Here is a 21,250-nt window from a genome sequence, read left to right as displayed (position 1 = left end):
AGATGTCCAGTTCTAGACATAGTTCCTCCATTCCCCTCCGCAGAGATTAAAGGTCCGGTTGGAACTGGCGACATCCAAAATTCTATCCAAAATTCCAAACACCTTAAAAAGTCGTCTTTCCACCTCATGGGTGGACCTCTTGCATTACACTTGCAGGGCCATGGTCCCTCAGCTGCAAGGCTCCTGTGGCCATGTGGTGAGCGCTATGTGGCTTTCTCACAACCATTTCAACGTACCAATTTTGTTACTTTTGCTCGTGTATGAATCATCCTTTCGACTTTACCTCGTAGAGACATAATTTTATTTATATCTATTCACTCGTTTACGTAATTAGAATAATTCTAGAAGGGGTAAATTCTGTAGAAACTAAAATCGAGTAAGTAATATGGCTTCCTTCTATTTCTTCTCGCATCTAGATCTGAGAACATACATTTTTGGTCACTTTTATAGTACACTCAATGTAGAGCAATTACTTTATTTACAGCTAATAACAATTCATTTATTTAAACATCGTCTTTCAGCCGATAGACGCCCATAGGCGATATACCATAATTGCCACGCACTGCTCATATATAAACATCATTACAATTAAATGATATTGTTATTATTCTAGCTAATATATATATAAAAATATATATACATAATTGTCTAATATATAATATAAATATAATATATAATATAAATCCCTCATACGTTTTTTTGATATTTGCTTCCTACCAGTTACATAAAGACAGAACAAAAAGTTTTAATCACTAAATATGAGACAATCGTTATCGCATTAATGAAACTGAAATATACACCGTTTAACTGACTCCTAATATATGTCTTACTTTACCTATTTGCTACTCGTATATGTTAAAAAAACGATATTGATTATGATAGGAGTATGTTAGTGATTACAAGGTATCAGATAATCAAATTTTAAAGACATTCTACATTATTTAGTAGCCTTGAGTACACAATTTACCAATTTTTGAACATCCTTTATAGGCAGCGAACAGTGTTACCAGTGTTATGGTAGAGGACTGAAACTTGCAATTTTAGGTTACGGGTTCGATTCCTGGATACAATTTATTCATTAATTGTATAAGATTTCCACTGTTCACTCAACAAATTTTCAGAAGATGGGCGGCAGCGTCCTCGACGTACTATAATACCACAGTGCAGTCGCCAACCCGCCTGCCGAACGTGGCGATTATGGTATATCCCTCATAGATATCTTTGGGAGAAGTCTATCCCTTGTAGTGGGGGCGTCTATGGGCTGAAACAACGATGATATTCATTGTATGAGGTTGTATAGTATCTTTCAACAACCATTGTGTAAGCAATTTAAAATGGATCAGATACGTACGCCATTTTAAAAGGAGATATAAACAATACGAGTTTTTTTATTTTTTATCTGTCTTCTCGGTTGATTAAAACAACAACTGAAGAAAATTTAAATATCTCAAAAAAAGCATGTAACATTCGAGTGTTCACTGAACCGTCAATATTTTTATGAAGATTCCCGCCATTTTTTTTTTCTTAAAAGTAACTTTTTTATTTAACAAAACGAATTTATCGGTATCAATAATAAATAATCCGTTTTCTAAAACTTTGTAAAATGTTCTTATATATCAAATAATAGGAAATCTAATGACTAACATATGAAACTGGAGTAACAATTGACTTATATTTGACATTTCAGTTTGAACTACGAACGTTTGACAGTTCGCTTTTAAATTATTGCGTTTGACAGCCAATACGCTTCGAATTTATATTTCGTTTATCTGTTACATCGGTCAATATTTATCGATCAAAATATTAATTTATTTATTTGAAAATAGTTGTGCCTGCGACTACGTTCGTGTGAAATTTTACAAAAAAATATTTAATTTATTTAATTTCTATTTCATTAAAGAATTTTTCTGAAATAAAAGTAACTTCAGTACCTCGTTATAACATCGGGAAGCCACCTGCCAGTGTAAGTCCCGTCTAAATCGGTCCAGTCATGTTAAAGATTAGCCGGAAAATACAGATAAAAACTAAAAAATTATAAGATTTTAGCATGCGTACCGTATATATTTATATACATGTAGTAAAAAAGCTTATTTTATTATAGACAGACACTCCGATTTTATTTATTTGTATAGATTTAATAATTAAGTCAATAAATAAAGTGATCACAGTGCAATGTGACATTTTTTTTTACTAAAATAATTTCAATAAATTCTAGCATTACAGCTTGCCAGTATTATACTTCTTTTGTGCCAGTACAAACGACATTGATATTAATAAGAAATAATTATAAATCGATAAACACACTTCGACCGAATTACAAATATTTTTATCGTGCAGTCATAGTGTGAGTAATGATATAGATATCGTTCAAGTAAACCACAATCTCGAGTATTTACTTTGAAGTGTTGTAAAGATAAATTATTTATTATCTATATTATTGTAATTTTCGATAACAATTTTTTTTCTAATTAATTTTCAGAATTATTAATTTTATGTAAGAAAAGAACCAAACACAGAGTCTACTCTGAGAATACTCTGTGTTTGGTAGTAGTCGGTGTAACAAAACTCCTAAAGATGACCCGTGGAGGGGTGAAACACGTGTTGAGTGAATTTACGGTGACAGTTGTGTAATTCGCATTGTTTGCCACATACGAATTTATCAATGGGCTGGCGGGCGGTGCACTTTGTTGCACGACTACCACTGCATGTGCGGAAGTGGCTAAATATTGGTCCTTTTTTTACTTACATTAAAACTGCCAATAAAAACTCTTTCATTCTTAAGCAAAGAGCCCGATCATGACCACGACTAATCTGAGAAGTGTGCATGCCTAAAAAGAAATTTACATTTTTAATACGCAATATTTTTTTATAGTTCAGATATCCGCTGGGACTAGAATATTTTGGAGTTGAAACCAAGGGTGTGAGTTTGTGAAGGTCGCCGGAAGATACTGGTTGCAGGCCGCTCCCAACTGGACTTATTGAAAACATATGGAAAAAGCCTGTCTATATAACGTCCTAGAACTAAAATAACGCATATATCTTTAACACTATCGTCGTCTTCGCCAAAGATATACATGTAGGGATATATATATATATCTTTGGCAGGCGGGTTGGTGATCGCAGTGTGGTATTATGGTACGCAGAGGACGTTACTGTGCATCCTCTGGAATCTTGTTTGCATAACAGTGGCAATCCCGTATATTTATTGCACGAAGTGTGAATTACATAACATTGTATTATCAGAATTGAAACCGCGACCTACGGTTGCAAATCTCAGTCCTCTACCGCTGGGATACCGCAGCTACGTATATTTTAAACAGTATATGTAATGTAAACTTTGATTATTCGAGTCTGTTAGGCGATTTATTGCAACGTAAGTATGTAGTGTGCCTGTATTCTGATTGCCTTTATTGATTTTAATTAAACGCCGAGTATCGATGCGACCACACGCGTATTTATCGGAATGTATTCATACTGTATGTGTTTATGTTACATGTATTTATGAATTTATAAGAACGCCTATAGGTGGTATTAGTCACTGTTGTAGATCTATTGTGATATATTATAATATTTTTGTGATAGCGTCGCAGATACAAAATGCATATTTAACTCTTAAATAAATAAAATAAAAAGTACAAATGGCGGTTGTATTGTAGCGGCAATTGATTTGGCACATCAGATATATTTTGCTTCGGAAATCTTTTATAAATACAATACGTTTAAATGCTCCATGTATAAGCCGGTTTTCTTTTTTTTTTCGGAGAGGGGTATTTCCGACGTGCCAAAGCAAATGTTCGGTACTATACATTGGCATAGTATACATACCACAATGGTGCACAACTTGTTTTTCGATAAACACCTTCTACCATCTTTTAAACAATAGCAACCGTCCAAGTCGAAGTTGCGCACTGTCGGGAGTCTTGTTGGTATGCTAAACGCTTACTTTGTGGCAGCTCAAACCTGCTTCCACTAACAGGGCCCCCTGCCCCACAATACTACATTGAACACCCGCCTAAGAAATCTACAAGCTTAACGGCCTTTTAATCAAGTAATATTACACATGAAGTATCGATCCGAGCAGGCAGTAACAGCGGGAAAGAAAAAAATAATTACAAAGGAAAATAAATGTAAGAAAACACCAGGCAAATAAAAAAAAGTTTTCTGGAGGGAAGGCGACGAAAGTGAGGTGATGAATGAAAGGATCAAGAAAACAAGAAATGAAAGAATGTGTGAAGTATGAATCAATGACATTGAGATGGTAAAAAAGATGAGAACTTAAAGGAGATTGCGCGAGAATCCCAAGAATCCTCTAGCAGGCTCCAGGCCATCTGCGTTCCAAACCCAAGTGCCAAGGTTTATAAACGAGGTTGAGGATAAGCGCCTTCCACGCTCTGCTTCCTCAAGCCTGTGGAATCTATTAATGCTCTAATACAATGCAATAGAGACCTTTCATCGCAAAAAAATAGGCAACCAAATTGATATGGCTTGTACATTTCAATCACCACAAGTAGCGTCCATTTAATAAATTGTTTAATTCTCATTAACAAATTACATATGTAGAAATATATTTGATCTTTAATGGAATCAGGCGTTACATTGCGGAAGTCCATCCTAAGTAAGAAAAGGACCAATATTTAGCCACTTCCGCACATGCAGTGGTTGTCGTGCATCAAAGTGCACCGCCCGCCAGCCCGCTCATAAATGCGCATGCGACAGACAATGCCAACTACACAACCGCCACCGCTAATTTACTCAACACGTGTATCACCCCTCCACGGGGCATCTTCAGGAGTTGCTACACCGATTAGTGCCAAACACCGAGTCACTCTTGATTCGATCATCATCATATGTAAGACATCAACTGCTAGGTATAGACCTTTCCCATAAGTTTCTTCTTCTACCGAAGATATTAACAAAATCATTTGTACACCCAAAAGGTGGACATACATACATCCTAAAGTACAGTTGCTGGTATAGTCTCTGCTACAAAACCTTTAGGCTCCAGCGGCTAAATGTTCTGCGCACTATGTTCCCTGTTCACTGTTACTTCATCTTGCCAATCCGCTGAGCTATGTCGGCTATTCGTCTACGGATTCTTCTACTTCTTTTCAGCCGATGGACGCCCACTGCAAGGCATCGTCATTTATTCCTATGTCCCCAAGACAGGGCAGAGGGCGTCCACAGTACATCACCATCTTGAGCGGTGTAGACCCTCGCGCTTTACTTCACTCCACGTCATTCCAACTGCCTTCACTTCTGCAGTGATCGTCCGCCGAAAGACTCGCTTTGGGCGACCACTTCTTTACTTTTCTTGAGGATTCCGTTCTAGGGCTTGCCTCGGTATGTAATCAGGGTTCCTTCAGAGCGTGTGGCCTGCAAGGCATAGGCCTCCGCCAAAGATTTCTACGATGACCGGTCTGCTTGCAACCTTCGACTTCCCATGACCTTAATTATGTCTTGAATTGTATTGTGATATAAAACCAAATCTACTATGATATTTTGGGAGCGAAGGCGACGCCTTAAAGGTGATGTATAGAAGAATACTAGTAAGTCAGAAGAATGTGAGATATTGTGGATGTAATTAAGGAAATTTTAGAAAATCAAATTTTTTTTTTATTTTTAATTTATTGTGTATGTGATTAAGGAAAATAGAGAAAGAAAAATATAAACAGAAGTGAAAAAGATATTGAATTGTAAACTTCTTGCAATCTTAACTACCGCTGGTCCACTTAGTGGGCGGCCAACCGACGCCGCGGCGATTTCAATCACACCAACTGTCCCTTCAGATGAGCAATTCTTCGAGCTATCTTATTATCGTGGTCTCGACACAAGAAATTTACTTATGTGTTTATATATACAATATTATGACAATTCTTGTCGCGTGAAGGTTTAATTAACACCGAAAGTCTTGGATGAACTTTATCGAGCTCTGACGAGCTAGAATGGTCTCTGAGAACCACGGGTATGTCAGTTCGTGAAGCCGCGGCCAACGAAAGCTAACTTAAACATTGACAATGTCCCAGATCCGGTAATCGGATCAGCGCTATGCCGTTTAAGCTGGAAGCCATTGCTGTTTCGTTCGGACGTTCACTAATTATTCGTTAGATAGGATAGTTTATAATTTATTACAGTGAAATCTTTAAATGTGAGTTAAATAATTATACGTATGTACGTATATAAATATGTATTTTAATTAAAGTATGTATTTAATTAAAATATGTATTTTAACGAAAAATAATAACTTGAGCTGTGGCAGCCTAGGCGGTTCGTAGGTCGTGGGTTTATTCCCAAGATACATACAACCTTATATAATTCACACTTTGTGTATTAATTATATAGGAATGCCACTGCTTACAAATTAGTTTCCAGAAGATAGACAGTAGCAAAGTATTAGTAGCAAAATAAATTATTATCGTAAAAAGTTATAAATAATTACAAATTCTAATGCACTTGTTTCTTAAATGTGTATACATCATACATATATATATATATGTATTTATGTGTATATATCACAGAGGCGGCCAATCTGTGGCCCGCAAGCCATGTGAAATATTATAGCTCCCAATAAATGTATAAAAAATTACAATTTTAGTTTTATGTGATGCTATTTCAAAATAAAATATCTTGAAATACAAATTGACCAACTAGAATCTAAAAAACCGAGAAGTGTATACATTATTGATTTAGCAGTTTAAAAAATATATATCAAGAATAGTAAAATAAATGTGTTTAATTCTAAATATTTAAATTAAATTTAAAAATAATTCTTGAATTTTGTCAATAAACATAATGAGTGTATTCTAGTACCTGTAGCGTACTTTTTAAATACGTAATTAATTGCAGCACTCGAAAAATCATTGAAATTATAATTTTTAAAAAAAGAACTATGTTATTTTTAGCAAGATTTACCATAATGGCAGGCGGGTTAGAGACGCTGTGAAGTATCATGGTATATAGAGGACACTGTTGTCCATTCTACATAATTAATGCACAAAATGTTAATTATATAAGATTGTATCTCGGAAATAGAACCTGCGACACACGATCGCAAGTCTGATACGTCAACCGCTGAACGACTTCTGCTATAAAGAGAATGAACAAACAAATTAAGGTTATATCACGTGTCATCATCCAAGGTATAGGCTCCCAAAGATCGCCATGATCACCGGTCTCGCGCTACCGGCATCCAGAAACTTCCCGCCTTAACTATGTCGGAGGTCCTGGATGTCCTTGGATATAAAAAAAATCTAATATATTACTAGAAAATATTTGTCGAACTTTAATGTCTTATTTGTTTATATCTATTTACTTAATTGAATTTCAATGATAAAATTACGACAAGATGCTTACTTCCTCCTCCTTGAGTCGTTACCCCTACGCCGTTATGTTATTTCTCCATCTGTTCCGGTTCTTCACGATTTGTACGGCCTCCAAAATCAAAATAGTTTCTTTATATATAATTACAATCCTTTATAATCTTAAGATCAAGTGTACGTTAGTTCATAAAGCGCCACCTTCTGAAAAGAACTCACTGCACTTATCAACTCAGGGCTTGTAATATTTTTTTTGGTGATTGTAGTAACAAAAACGATTTTTTTATCCTTAAAATTATAATAGCTTTACCTGAAACATACTCTGAAATAGAGTAATATGCCTTTTAGCAATGCCTTGATTAGTAAATTTCCCGAAATTACTAAATGATAAATTTATAGCATGGCTTGACAGTTTGTTATAAAATTGTATACATAGGAGTGAGGCAGTTAATAGATCCTAATAGCGGGATAGTGTTTATTTTTATTTCCATATTACATTGTTTAAGATCACTTAAATTTACTAGGATTTTTGTGTTCATATACAAGGTTATCGTAAATATACTATGAGTGTAATGTTAGTGTCTTTGAATTTATTTCGTAATGACCCCTTGTAGTTTCTTGAGCACTTAATGGAATCTGCGTCCGAAATATTCATGTTGATATTGGTGCAAATTGGGTCACACCAGCAGATAGGACTAAGCATTCTTGGTATTTTACCTTCTTATCGCAAAGTTTTAATATCGGCTTGAATTTTGTGTTAATAAAAAATGTAGGAATTCGATTTTGAAAATAATCCAGCCATCGAGTTCTTAGTCATTTTTGAAAATGGAACAATTTTGGAAAAAGTGTCACTTGCTCACATCTAAAATTAAAAGTATGTTATTTAAAAAAAAACATTATTGTAGCATTTGAATTTGTAGTTGATCTGTAATGTGTGAAATTTGACTTATTTATATGGTTGTTATTATAATGTGGAACAACTGTTAACTTACCGGCCAGCTTCTTCAGAACTAAGCTAAGCAGAACTGTGTTTCGAGTCGGTAGTAGCTTGCTACTTATAATATTAAAATAATAGACGATTCAAAAGCGCATGTTAATACACATTTAATATAAGTTAAATTTATGATCCAAATTATTTTTACTACTTTATGTACTCCACATAATGAGCGTCTTGAAATACATCTAGATGAGACAGGTGAAGGTTTTGTAGTCGAAAACTAACTTTGAAGTCGCAAACAGACGAGAGTAAAGAAAAATGCATGGTAGTAAACTCTATGTAGAATCTGCAATGCGGCAATAAAGTGACCGGTTACATTGAGAAGCTGAGTTCCCCAAACTTTTTTGTGTCGTAGACCCCTTGCCATGTTTTTCCGTGTTAAGTAGACCCTACTTACCTGATATTGATTTCCTATAAATTTCTAACTGTAGTGAAGTTTAGTGTTAAAAACTTAAAGTAAAAACACATTTATTAATTGAATTTAAATTAAAACTAGTCAAAATAAAATTTTATATCTGTTATGTAAAATATACGTAACATAAAATAAACATAATATAAACTATAAATAAATTAACATAAGCAATAAGTCAATATTTTTAGTGAGAAGGATGAACCTGATGCTTTAATAATAAATTATCAATATTTGGCATCAATTTTGAAAGGGTTAATCTTAAATCTCCTCGGCTAATGATGTCCAGTCTATGGACCCCCATTTTCATTTCATGGACCCCCAAATTTTTTTTCGCTGACGTAGATCCAACCCTTGCAGGTTGTCTTAGACCCCTAGGGGTCGATATAGACCACTTTGGGAATCACTGGTTTAGACTAAACAATGTATTCTAACGCAACAAAGACCTTGAAGATTCTTTTGTAGTAGACGCGTACATTCTAAACTTACCATCTTTCGAATGTAACCTTGCTTGCCTTTCAAAGTGTGACTATATTAATCTTATTTGTTCTCAGACTTTGAAATACGACCTTTCTAATTCCTTTAAACTTCATTGCGATAATTGCGTTATATCAGTATATACAGGTTTATTGGTTAAAACTGTTAAAACATTTGCTGCCGATTAATGTATGTTACACCTTGTCCATCACAAATTATAAATAACTTAATGATAATATAGTTATAAAAATCGTTTTTAAAATTATGATAAGCGTAAATTAAAATTATTTTTGTTTATTATCTATTCTCACACACTTTATAGTGCCTGAAGTTATTGGTTTGTATTGTTAATTAATTTAAAAAATTTCAGCTTTTCGCAGACAAATGAGCTATATAAATACTCTTTTATATGTGTATATTTATATGGGAAGATAATTAAAATAGTGGAACGTGTGCGAGAATGGGTCACTGATTTTAATACCGAAATTAAAAAATAAACAAAACTGACATTTCGTCTCAATAAACAACTCGGACATGAAATAAAACAAATGAAGTTAAAATATATTCTTAATTCGAATTTGCTGCTATAAGCACTTTCGAATCGTCAATCAACATAAAATGTCGGCATTGTTGTCTCTTTAGGACGCTACCACCGACTCGGAACGCAGTTCTGCTCAGAAGAACCGGAGAGTAACGTAACTTGCTCTTTACAAATATAGTTTTATAAATCATACTTAAAAGAGAGTGTATATATATATATCTAATACATAAAATTCTCGTGTCACGCTGTTCGAACTTGAACTCCTCTGAAACGGCTTGACTGATTTTTACCAAATTTAATATGCGTATTCAGTAGGTCTGAGAATCGGCTACTATCTATTTTCTATACCCCTAAGTGATAAAGGTTGTTCACGCTTAAAATTTTTTTTTATTTTTTTAAACGAAATTTTTTGTTTTTATTTTTTTTATGATACAGCATACAAGAATACATACAACCATAAATTTTCACCCCTCTAGGATCAACCCTTATTTTTATTTGTAAATTTAAATATCAATTTTTTTTTGCAAAACAACGTTTGCGGGATCAGCTAGTATATATATATATACACATAAATTACACATTCATATATATTTGCTATATACATAATTAATTAAAGTGAGTCACATCGATTTTTCCGCGGAAAGATCTCGAATCTTCTATTTGAATGTGTGCCGTTTGCTGACTATAATTCCGAGGGAAATTTTATTACAGAGCAGAACACTTTGGGCAACAAAAAAAGAATGAACGAAGACAGATTTGTGAGGACAAAGTAGTAAAAAATTATTTTATATCACCGAAGATTTTCAGCGCTCCTCGGTGCAATGTGGTCGAAGTACTAGAGGATTCTATGCAAGTAAACTGTGTATAGTCGAGTCCTTATAAAAACTATACTACGATTTTTTTTTAATTTCTGTTATGGTTGGCCATTGCAATAACCCATTGTCCTAATTTTAATATCTAAAACTGTTAAAATTAATAGTCATTCCGTATTGGGAAAAAGGAAAGATATCGGTGACGTCATCAGTATAAACACATCCTTTAACCACACCCACTAAGTTAAAGTTTGCGCTAAAAGGTGATTCATGATTATTATAGTTGCAAGGCAAACATTAATCTTTCTAAATTTTGAATTTCGAAAGTAAACCGTATAAAAATCTTGCTTTAAAAAAACGCTATGTTCTTTTTTTCTATATTTTAAATTTCGAAAGCCTTGTGGCTAAAAACTGTTGCATTTAAAAAAAATGATTTAGTATTGTATATCGCGAATTTTATTTTATTTGATAATTATATTGCATCAACAGTTTACTAAACAAGAGTAAAAGGGAGTTTTTTTCTGGGCCGTCACAGCTGTCAAAATGGCATTTGCAAATTCTGCCTAAAACCTCTTTTAAAGTAACGAAACTCAAAAGCTTAAGAAAGAGCCTCTGCTTGGACTGTTACATACTAATATTTCATGGAGTTGGGAGGCCTTGGGATGAACGCTCCAAGTGTGACTGGTATCAAGGGCCCTCACGATCAATACTCACCATTCCGACATCACACCAGAGGGTCTAAACTCGGCTAGGTTGGTTGCTATTGTTTGTCTGGAAGAAGAAGTGGCAGAAGAAACTCTTGCAACGCTTCTATCTAGTGTGATCGAAGGTTGACAACCCATGTTATGTACGAAACGATTTCGACTCCGACGAGACCGAGTTTTCGAATGGCGACGATGACGGTGTACAGTGTAATTGGTGTGTTTTGTTTTATTCGCGTTGTAATATAAATTAAAGGATTGGGCATAAAATCAACGATCTAAATGCTTAGTGCAGAGGTGGCCAACCTGCGCCTCTTTGCAGGATTAATTTTTCCTTCGATAATTTTTCTAATAATTTTAAATATTCAGAACAGTGTACTTATTCACATTGTATCTCATCTTAAAATTCATGAAATCCGAAAGAAACATCTGAAAAAATTACTGAAAAGTGTTTTTTGAAATGAATCACGCATAAATAATAGAGTAATAAATTTCAGATTCATCAGTTTATATATCATTTTACAGGATGATTTCAAATAGGTGTTTAAACTTTAAAGTTTTTTTCTGACAAATTTAAAGGTTTTATACCTATATATATAATTGAAAACATGTGAAGAAAATTATTTGAATAAATAAATATAACAATGATTTTTTAAAACCTCTGCAACCGATTTACAATGAAACGCCTCTGAGAGATCCCTTCAACGATAGCGGCAGGTATAATAAACAGAAACAAAAGAAATTAAGAATTTTGATCAAGCTTTACCTAAGCAAACAAAAAGTGTTGGTTAATAAAGGAGAAAAAATAATACATATGTACATAATAATGTAAACTGATAAAATGTGATAAACCAAAAATGACTTAAAATAAGTTAATAATAGAATAAAATTAAAGTATCTGTAATATTTGAGGAGTGAGATAATAAAAGCATGGCTACGAACGAAAAGGAAAATTGGTATGAAATAAAACGGTAGAGGAATTGTAGAATGTAAGAAGAAAAATTAGATCTTAAGAGGAATGACAGAAGAGTTCAAATATAAAAATTAAAAAAATAAAGAGAACTAATGTACTTGTCCCAAAAATTAGAGGCACGAGAGTTATATATATAGCGAGGCCATTGAAAAAAAAGAGATCCCTTCAAACCTACTTTGTAGTCGGTTGGCTTGAAGATCAATAAGAATAGCTGTCACCTGTCACATTAATAAGATGAGGTGTTGAAATTAAAGAAACATAACATATTAATATGTTCGTTTAAAACTCATTTTCATAAGCCACAATACATAGACAAAGCGGACCCATTGTTCACATTTTTTCACGCTAACATATTCATGTACAATTGCGAGCAAATAAGTCACAAGCTTCCTGTAAACTCGTTATGGGTCCGAGAACACGTGACCTCTAAAAAGTGAAAGGTCACAAGACTAGAAATTGTATTATTTCTAAAACAATGTTCGTCTTTATACGGCGCAATGTGTGCACGGAAAACGCTGAACTCTTAAGGTGTTTATACACTAGAGTATGACCATATATACAGTATAAAATCGAAAAAAATATTATAATATAGAAATCACATTATTTTCGTTACAAACGTGAATTTTATAATAGTATTTTATAATGGATTGTCTAATGATCAATAATAATAAAGAATATGTTAATTAAACAAAATTTCGGTTCCGCGAAAATTAAAAAAAAATAGATATACCTATTTTAAATTTTTATTGCTATGTAAAGATCATCAGATAATGGAGGGCTTACCCATGACGCGTCTACTGGCGTGTACTTTTTTTTGGGTAAACATTTTTTTAAGCGCCTCCTCGGTATATGTTTATGGCCAATAACAAAAGAGACAAACCTCTTTTAATAATGTGATTGTATATTAATGTAAATGTAATTACTGTTTAATTAGTTTACAACAAAACACAATATTTACTGCTACATTTAACCTATTTAATGTTACACTATACAAAAAAAACTTAATGTTTTACGTATTATTTATTTATCACTGGACAAATTCATGGAACAGCTAGTATTTCGGCAAAGACTTTCTCTTAAGTCTTCCATTCGTCTCTATTTCTTGCTATTCTCCTTCATTCTAAAGCAGATACTTTTTAAAATATTCTTCCCATCGTTTCGATTTACGGTAAAAAATATTATATATTTAATAACTTTAAAATGTTCAAAATGCAATATAAAATCACCACCAAGATTACATAAATTGTAAAAAGGATAAAAAGTTAGTATTTTCTAGCATTCAATTAATAGCTAATTTTAATCAATAAATAAATAAATTATTATAGTCCGTGAAAACAAACATATGTAATAAGTAAATACAGCAGTCAATGTTTTTAATAATTATAAATATTCATATTATATCAGATATTTTTTTTTGTTCTCGGAAACTATTGAAAAAAATTGTCTTTAAAAAACGTCAATTTAAATCATACGTATATATAACTTTATTATATACTTCTTTTCATACATACATACATAAATAAATTGTTAAAAAGATGGAATTGGTAAACCGATAGTCCAGGTGCGTGGTGCCCTAGTGAGGGCTCGTCTTAACCGATGACACAATGTGAGCTCTCACTTGACCGGTCTCGGCGCGCGATGCCAGTTTGCCGCCAACGTCAGTCTCGACTTCATGTCATTGTCGTTAAGTTATTCAACTTCAACGAAACTCTTTAGCACAACTTAATATCAATTTAAAATTATCCTTTATTTATTATTATTAAAAAAATATAAAATTACAGTTTTAGCGTCAAAATCGAAATCATTGTGACAGATAAGGAAGTGACAGAACGAAAGAAATTTAAAAATATTTTCGTTAAACATTCGGTGCCGGTTTTGAATATAATTTTTTGTAATATTTTTGTGTCGTGATGCGTCAAGTGGAATGTGCATTGTCGGATGTGGTGTTACACTAATCGAATTTCGGTGATCGAGGTAAGTTTGCTGTTTCGCTTCGGTTTTATTTCGCGAATTCGTACATCGAATGCGGTCGATGACTTTTAAGTTCCGAAAACACGTTTCAAAATTCTTCCACGCCTCATACATGGTGAGATTAATGTATATTTTTTTATTATAAACTAGTTTACTGTCATGTTGGGGATTTCCTTATTTCGCTAACGGAAATGTAGACAACGTTATTTTAGGAAGTTAATAATAGAGATTAGTAGGTTAGAAGTGCGTTAGTTAAATATAATATATTGTAAAAATCAACGTATTTAATTCTAGTCTTTTTTCCTTTTGCTGTGGCCTATATGGACACTAATTTGTCCTTATTATGAGACCTTCTATGCCTCATAAATTAATATAATAAAGCTTTCAAGAAAAGACAGTTACCTCTTTATTAAACCTCTAGATATACATGAGATTTCTACCTATGTACTGACTCATCATGATATCTCTGAAACATAAGACAGATATTTTAAATTTGAAAAGAACATTTCTTTTCTTTGCCAAGTAACGACCGAGTAAGAACTGATTTTACAAAATTCTGTTCGCAAGGGAGGTTGAGGGAGCGTTCATTTTTTTAAAAAATATATATTTTTAACTATTCCTCTTATTCCTCTACAAAACTTGAACAGAATAATTTTTGGGCATGTCAAAAATACTTATAATGGAATTTATGATATTTCACACAAAATGGCGGTGGCATCTAGCAGTTCTAAAACGAAATCAAAATATTATCATGTGTTATCATTGTTCTGTATATAATCTTTTAATTCTACATTTAGCACAAAAACTACATTCACTTACTTCATTATGAAATAAGTGACATTATTTTTTTCTATTGGAATGTTACGGCCTAATAAGTTCTGGCAGTACAATCTGCAGGGATAGATAATAAATAATAATTAATTTCATTAAAAAAAACATTGAAATTAAAAAATATACTTTTTCTTTCTTTATTATTACATTTTTTATAATTTCTAAAATCATTGATTTTTTATAAGGTTTACAATAAATGAACTTTAAGCAAATGTGATATATATTCATCAGTTTAAAACTTATACCATCTATAACCTATTCATAGTTCAATATCTCTACAGATCTATTTTCGAAAAAAATCTGGTTTTATTTGTGCCTATTGCAGTTCCTTTTTTATATACTGTTAACATTATCGTATTTACCAGAAATGATTTGCTTTATTGATCAATCTTGCCCTTTTTGGACGGATTGATGTAAAAATGCTCCAGTCATTGTTAGTTGTTCAAAGCCTTTTTCATTTTCTTTTATTAAAACTACGTTGTTTTCTGTTATAAAGGATCTTATAAAAATGTATTTTGATGCGAGCGTTGGTATCTGGGATTGCAAATTAAAATTGTTTTTTTTTTTTAAATAGTGGTTAATAACCCATTATAAGAAATGATGTTTTATTTATAAATGATCGTATAGTTTATAGCGCTTTACGTCACAAGAAAACGACGAACGTGTAACGCCACGTGCAAAGCCTAATGCTTATTAAGTACGAGACTTCTATTTAAAGATCAGCAGCTCAGTTGGCACATTAATTGCAGTATAGTGCATTCCCTTTCCCGTCTCCAAGCTGCAATCGCATACATGCGAGCAACGGTCCTCGTTTGTGTATGAACTGAAACATAAAAGTAGGAGAGTAGGTTGTCCAACATTTTCGTAATAATTTTTGGGACTGTGCATAGAAATATTAGAATAACACCCGGCATTTGATTTGATCCTTCGTGTTTAGGTAAGGTTACAACTAGATGGACTGACGACATGGCCAAGGTCGCGAGAAGACGCTTAATGCGACATGATGGCGATGATGATTTGATTTTGTACGTCAGAAGAAAAAAAAAGAAAAAAAAGCGTAAAAAATCATTCTGTCTATCACTATTTTAAATCTGTTTGAAAACTTTGCGATAAAGACAACGCACTACGAAACCGAACCTAGCTGGTCTTTGTCATAAGTCTTCCTTTACTGTCCGATGTGCCTAATTAAGTGCCTGGTACTGTACACATACTACTTATAATTACTATACTTATATATACTACACATAATACTTAATGCAAAATAATAATGTTTATGATAAAATATCGGTAAATAAAACTGGTGACAACACTAAAGTAGAGAGCTCGGGAAAAATTAAAAATAAAAAAACATTTTTGATTTTTTGTTCTTTTTTGGACGATATAATTTTATCGGTTTTTAAAAAATCGGCGAATTAGTGATTTATGATAGTAAATTAAAAAAAAATTCTCGCTTCCATTTCATTCTTTATTTGAATGTATATAATAAAATAATAAATTTCCACCAATGTTATGTTATTGTTCATATGCAATTGCATTGAATTTAAAACAAATGAAACATACTATTGGACCTATCTTGGTATATATGCAGTTGTTTACGTTTAATGTACATTTACATAAAATGATTCACATAGTATCCTCACGTTGACCTTAAAATTGTTACAGGAAGACGTTATTTAAATACAAAAATTAACATAATTAATAAAAATTAACTAGGAAATATATAAAATGAAGTAAATTACAAAGACGTTTATATTCTATTTATAGTCTAGTGGTAAGAAGGCCTTCAGTTTGAGGTCCTAGCTTAGATATCCTTTATACAGCGAAAGAAAATATCGTAAAGAAAACTAAGATATTCTAGAACTTTTAGGTTTTGACATCGAAATAATAGTTATGAATGACAACAAATTCCCGAAATAGTCACAGTTGACGCAAGGGCCTCAGGGTTCTTGATGACAGACCTTGGACTGACTAGCTCAAAGTAAACAGATGACCTTCTTGTGGTCATCGAAAACGGTGGGAAGGAACTCGGTTCCTTTAGAAGTCTATAGGGTATCTCTAAGTTCAGCAGTGGGCGTCCAGTGACCAAAATTTAATTTTGAACTTCTGGTACCCGTATACGAGCTATAAACATTTATAACCTGAAACTTACACATACAACTTAAGTCGTTTCAGCCCATATATATGATATCTATGGGGGATATATCATAATAACCAAGCCTAGCAGGCGGGTTGGCGATCAAAGTGTGGTATTATCGTACATAGAGGAAGCTGCTCCTCGTTCTCTAGAATCTTGTCTGGGAGCAACTGCAACTAAGTGTGAATTATATAAGATTGTACCACGGAAATTGAACCCGTGACCTACGATCGCAAATCTCAATTCTCTACCGCTGGGATGCTACAGCACATATATATACACCAATACCTCACTTTGCGTCGTGGTTACGTTCCAAAAAAACACGACGCAAATTGAAACGCCGCAAAGTGAATTAAGATTTTTTATAGCAAACCAAATAAAGATCGAAGATAGGTTCCAAGGTCACGAAAATACTACTATTTAAAAAGAAAATTGAACAAAGTAAACATTTCAAAAACAAAAATAATATAACTCTGCAAATAAATAAATTGGAATAATATTTACCTTTTTTGTAACCAGAAACAACACGTAAAAATTTATGTAAATTTAATATTCTCTTTTAAAAAAAGCACAACACACTACATTACAAAACACTACGTAATTAAAACTAACTCCAAAATTAGCAAAACAAAGTCACAATAAAACTGTATTAAAATTGCGTTGATTTTTAGTTAGAAAGGAAATCCGCGAGTTTTGATGGCATGGCGCAATTAGAAACAAAAGTTTTGCCATCTTTTATAAAATTAAAGAAAATTTGAAAAAAAAAATTAAAGACTCGAACCCAAAACAACGCAACCTCGGAAATCTAACGACGCACAGTGAAAATTAGTACTAATTAAGCAGCGACGCAACTTGGAAAAAAACGTAAAACGAAACGACGCAAAAGCGAGGTATTGGTGTATACCTAAATTTATATTTATTTAGAGTATTCTTTGATTTTTAGCTCAGATCTAAAGGTTTTTAGGATGGAAAAACCAGGGACTGGCAAGCGTAATGTAGAACGTCCATCGAGAAGGTGAACATATGACCTACTCTAAGTCGTTGAAATTCTTCATCTTATAGGAAATCTATGGGGAATCCCCTGTACAGCAGTAGACGTTCTATGACTAAAGGAATAACAATATCTAAATAACACCTTGTTACTTTTGATCATATAGTCATTAAATATATTTACAGTATATAAAAAATGTAATATGTAAAAGGTATAAGAATATATTGAATAATTAATTAATTGCTATTTTAATTTACCTTCTCTTCCTTAAAGTTTGTTTAATGTTAAGGTTGTATACATTCACTACAGGTGTGATTTAGATACACAGTTCGCTTTTTAATTTTACCAAGCCTATTCTTATTCTGCCTGTTGTATTTTTAAGATGAATTCTCTATCTTAAGATAAAAGCTTCTTTGATACGTGACAATATTATGATCAAAAAGTTAGGTGAATTTATAAAATGTAAATTCTTTATTTATTCTTTCCAATCAATTAAATCTACTTAAAAGTAATCCCCGTCTGATAAAACGTAATTTTGGCAACGCTTTTCCAGTCCTCGAAACAATAAGAATAGGCTTTTTCCACTATAGCCTATAGGACCTTCTTGGATTGGGTTTTTATCTCCTCATCTAGTTTACTGTATAGCCAAAAGTCGCATGCAGCCAAATCAGGGACGATATCAGTTAAGTTTTAACGCTTATTTTTTTTAATTGAGATATTTTGGCGCCAATATTGCAAGACGACGCGTTTGTCAAAAATTGAAACATTTGACTAAAATACGAGTAACTTGGAGATAATTAAATCTTTTGATAAACAATTCTACCAACCTAAGGGAAAAAAAATACCAGCCTTCTTTATGCCCAGTAAATTTAAATGACAATCTAATCTTACTTTTTGATGACAGTAATAAGGTTTGACTTTAATATTAAACTTTTTGTAACATTACGATGCATATTGTTTGCATTATCTCATGAAACTGTTTTATTGGTGTCTTCACACTAATGTCTATCTATGTGATATTTCGAATAGCATTTCAAATTACTATATAGTGTGAATGGTAAAAGGTGTAAAAGATTTAAAAGAGTAGATATATTTATATATATATACCTCACTTGTCTGCTTACCTGTTTTCAATCATCTTATATATATGTTATGTATATAAAAGAGTAGAAATATATATTATTGGACCGACGACTTTAGTTACGGTCAGCACAGGACAGGTCGTCATGGCGATCTTTGGGAAGATTTAGTAGAAATGTCTAGATTTTTATTTAATTATTCACATTGTTATTTCATCTGTGCATCACACTTGTATATGTTATCATTTTCTACTGGAATAAGACAAACCAATAACTAAAACCAATAGAACAGATAATAAACAATAATTAATTCTAATATAAATCTCTATGATTAAGTTTTTTATTCTATTATCTGTGACATATGTTTCCATAACGATATTTTTTTTAAATAATCGCGATTGTTAATTAAATATATTGTTAGAAAACTAAATCAAACGTGTTACATATAAATAACATATTATAATATAGTCGTATCTAAACGTAAACACATTGTCCTAATAGGTATACTTGTGTGTGTCATTACAGTTAAGTAAATATTTTAATTGTCGATGACATCAGCGTAGTGAACATGTTGGTCACTGATATTTAACGCCATGGACTCGGATCAATAGCTATTTATTATTATTAATAACTAGCTGATCCCGCAAACGTTGTTTTGCAAAAAAAATTAAAGTTTTTAATTAACAAATGTAAGATAAGGGTTGATCGTAGAGGGGTGAAAATTTAGGTTTGTATGTATTTTTGTATGCTGTATCATAATAAAATAAAAACCAAAAAAATTGTCTAAAAAATTAAAAATAAAATTTAGGGGTGGACCACCCTTATCACTTAGGGGTATGGAAAATAGATAGTAGCCGATTCTCAGACATACTGAATACGCATGTAAAGTTTGGTAAAAATCGGTCAAGCCGTTTCGGAGGAGTTCAAGTTCGAACACCGTGACACGAGAATTTTATATATTAGATTACTAAAATTTATATAAAACAGCAATATTGATTGTAATTAATAAATAAATATGGAATTCAATATTTTTAATAAGTCAATTGTGTTACGAATTCATAAAAAAAAGTTTGAATATTTTTTGAAATAAGAACGATTTAAATTTATTAATATTAAATACAATTTTAAAACAAACAAAATTGTTATTAATAGACATTTTTTATTATTGTTTAATTACTGATATTTGTACTATACTGGCAGGCGAGTATCGCAAAGATCTATTTCTATTGGTATAAAATGTTTAAATAAATACTTTTTACACAGCAACGGTCATAAAAAACTATTTTTAATGTTGACGAATACAGAAATAATTTTGTTTAAACCGCTTCATATAGTTTGGTCAATTATTTAGTTGTTATTTAATTTAAAAAGAACTAGTGTATAATTTTTAAAAATATATTGTATATATTTATATCGTGATTGGATATAGAAGCTTTAAATGTTTACACTTATTTCTAATTCTTCTGTATAAATTGATCACTCTGAAATAAGTCACATTATTTTTTTTTTTTTCTATTGGCATGCGACAGGCCAGTTATTATTGCCAGTACTAAATCTACATGGACAGTTTACCATCTGTCCAAAAGCCGAATTTTAAAAACTATTTACTTTATTATCATTATGTTGTTTATTATTTCTGAAATCATCGTTTACTTAAATAGTGTGTACAATACATAAATTGACGATAATTGATACATGCTCATCCGTTTAAATCTTTTTGTACCTATTACGTCACTATTTACAATATTTTACGTAATTATTTACGTGATGCAATACAAAATAAAATAATATATCAAAATCACACGTTCACAGAACTTACGCGGAGACATTACAAATTTAATTAATAATTACATAATAATTGTAAAGGAAAACGGCTAAAAAGACACGCACTTGACCTATTTTGTTATTTATTTGTTTTAATAAATATTAATGGAAGTACAAGTGTAATTAGGCAATTATTAAGTAATGTCATTAAGTATATAACTTATTAATCAATTATAAAATGTGCCAAGCTTATTTAG

The 21,250-nt window shown here is 32.1% G+C and overlaps 1 protein-coding gene across 5 annotated transcripts in view; it reads left to right on the top strand.

The window, feature by feature from the left end:
* Nucleotides 1-21,250, top strand: part of Myo61F (Myosin 61F) — an 88,676-nt gene that overhangs the window by 639 nt on the left and 66,787 nt on the right. For 2 of the 5 annotated variants that reach the window (XM_068776981.1, XM_068776982.1), the window contains exon 1: nucleotides 13,886-14,197. The exons of 2 other annotated variants lie outside the window; for them this stretch is intronic. The gene's annotated coding sequence lies outside the window, so the exon portion shown is untranslated. Of the gene's footprint in view, nucleotides 1-13,885; nucleotides 14,198-14,290; nucleotides 14,310-21,250 lie in introns of those variants that run through there. One more of the 5 variants, XM_068776983.1, reaches the window with a different exon arrangement.

This window comes from Battus philenor, unplaced genomic scaffold (assembly GCF_028537555.1).
Source record: "Battus philenor isolate CCGP_79_NKW_IND1 unplaced genomic scaffold, ilBatPhil1.0.hap1 SCAF_13, whole genome shotgun sequence".
Classification (NCBI taxonomy): domain Eukaryota; kingdom Metazoa; phylum Arthropoda; class Insecta; order Lepidoptera; family Papilionidae; genus Battus; species Battus philenor.
This window is presented reverse-complemented; position numbering and strand designations above follow the sequence as displayed.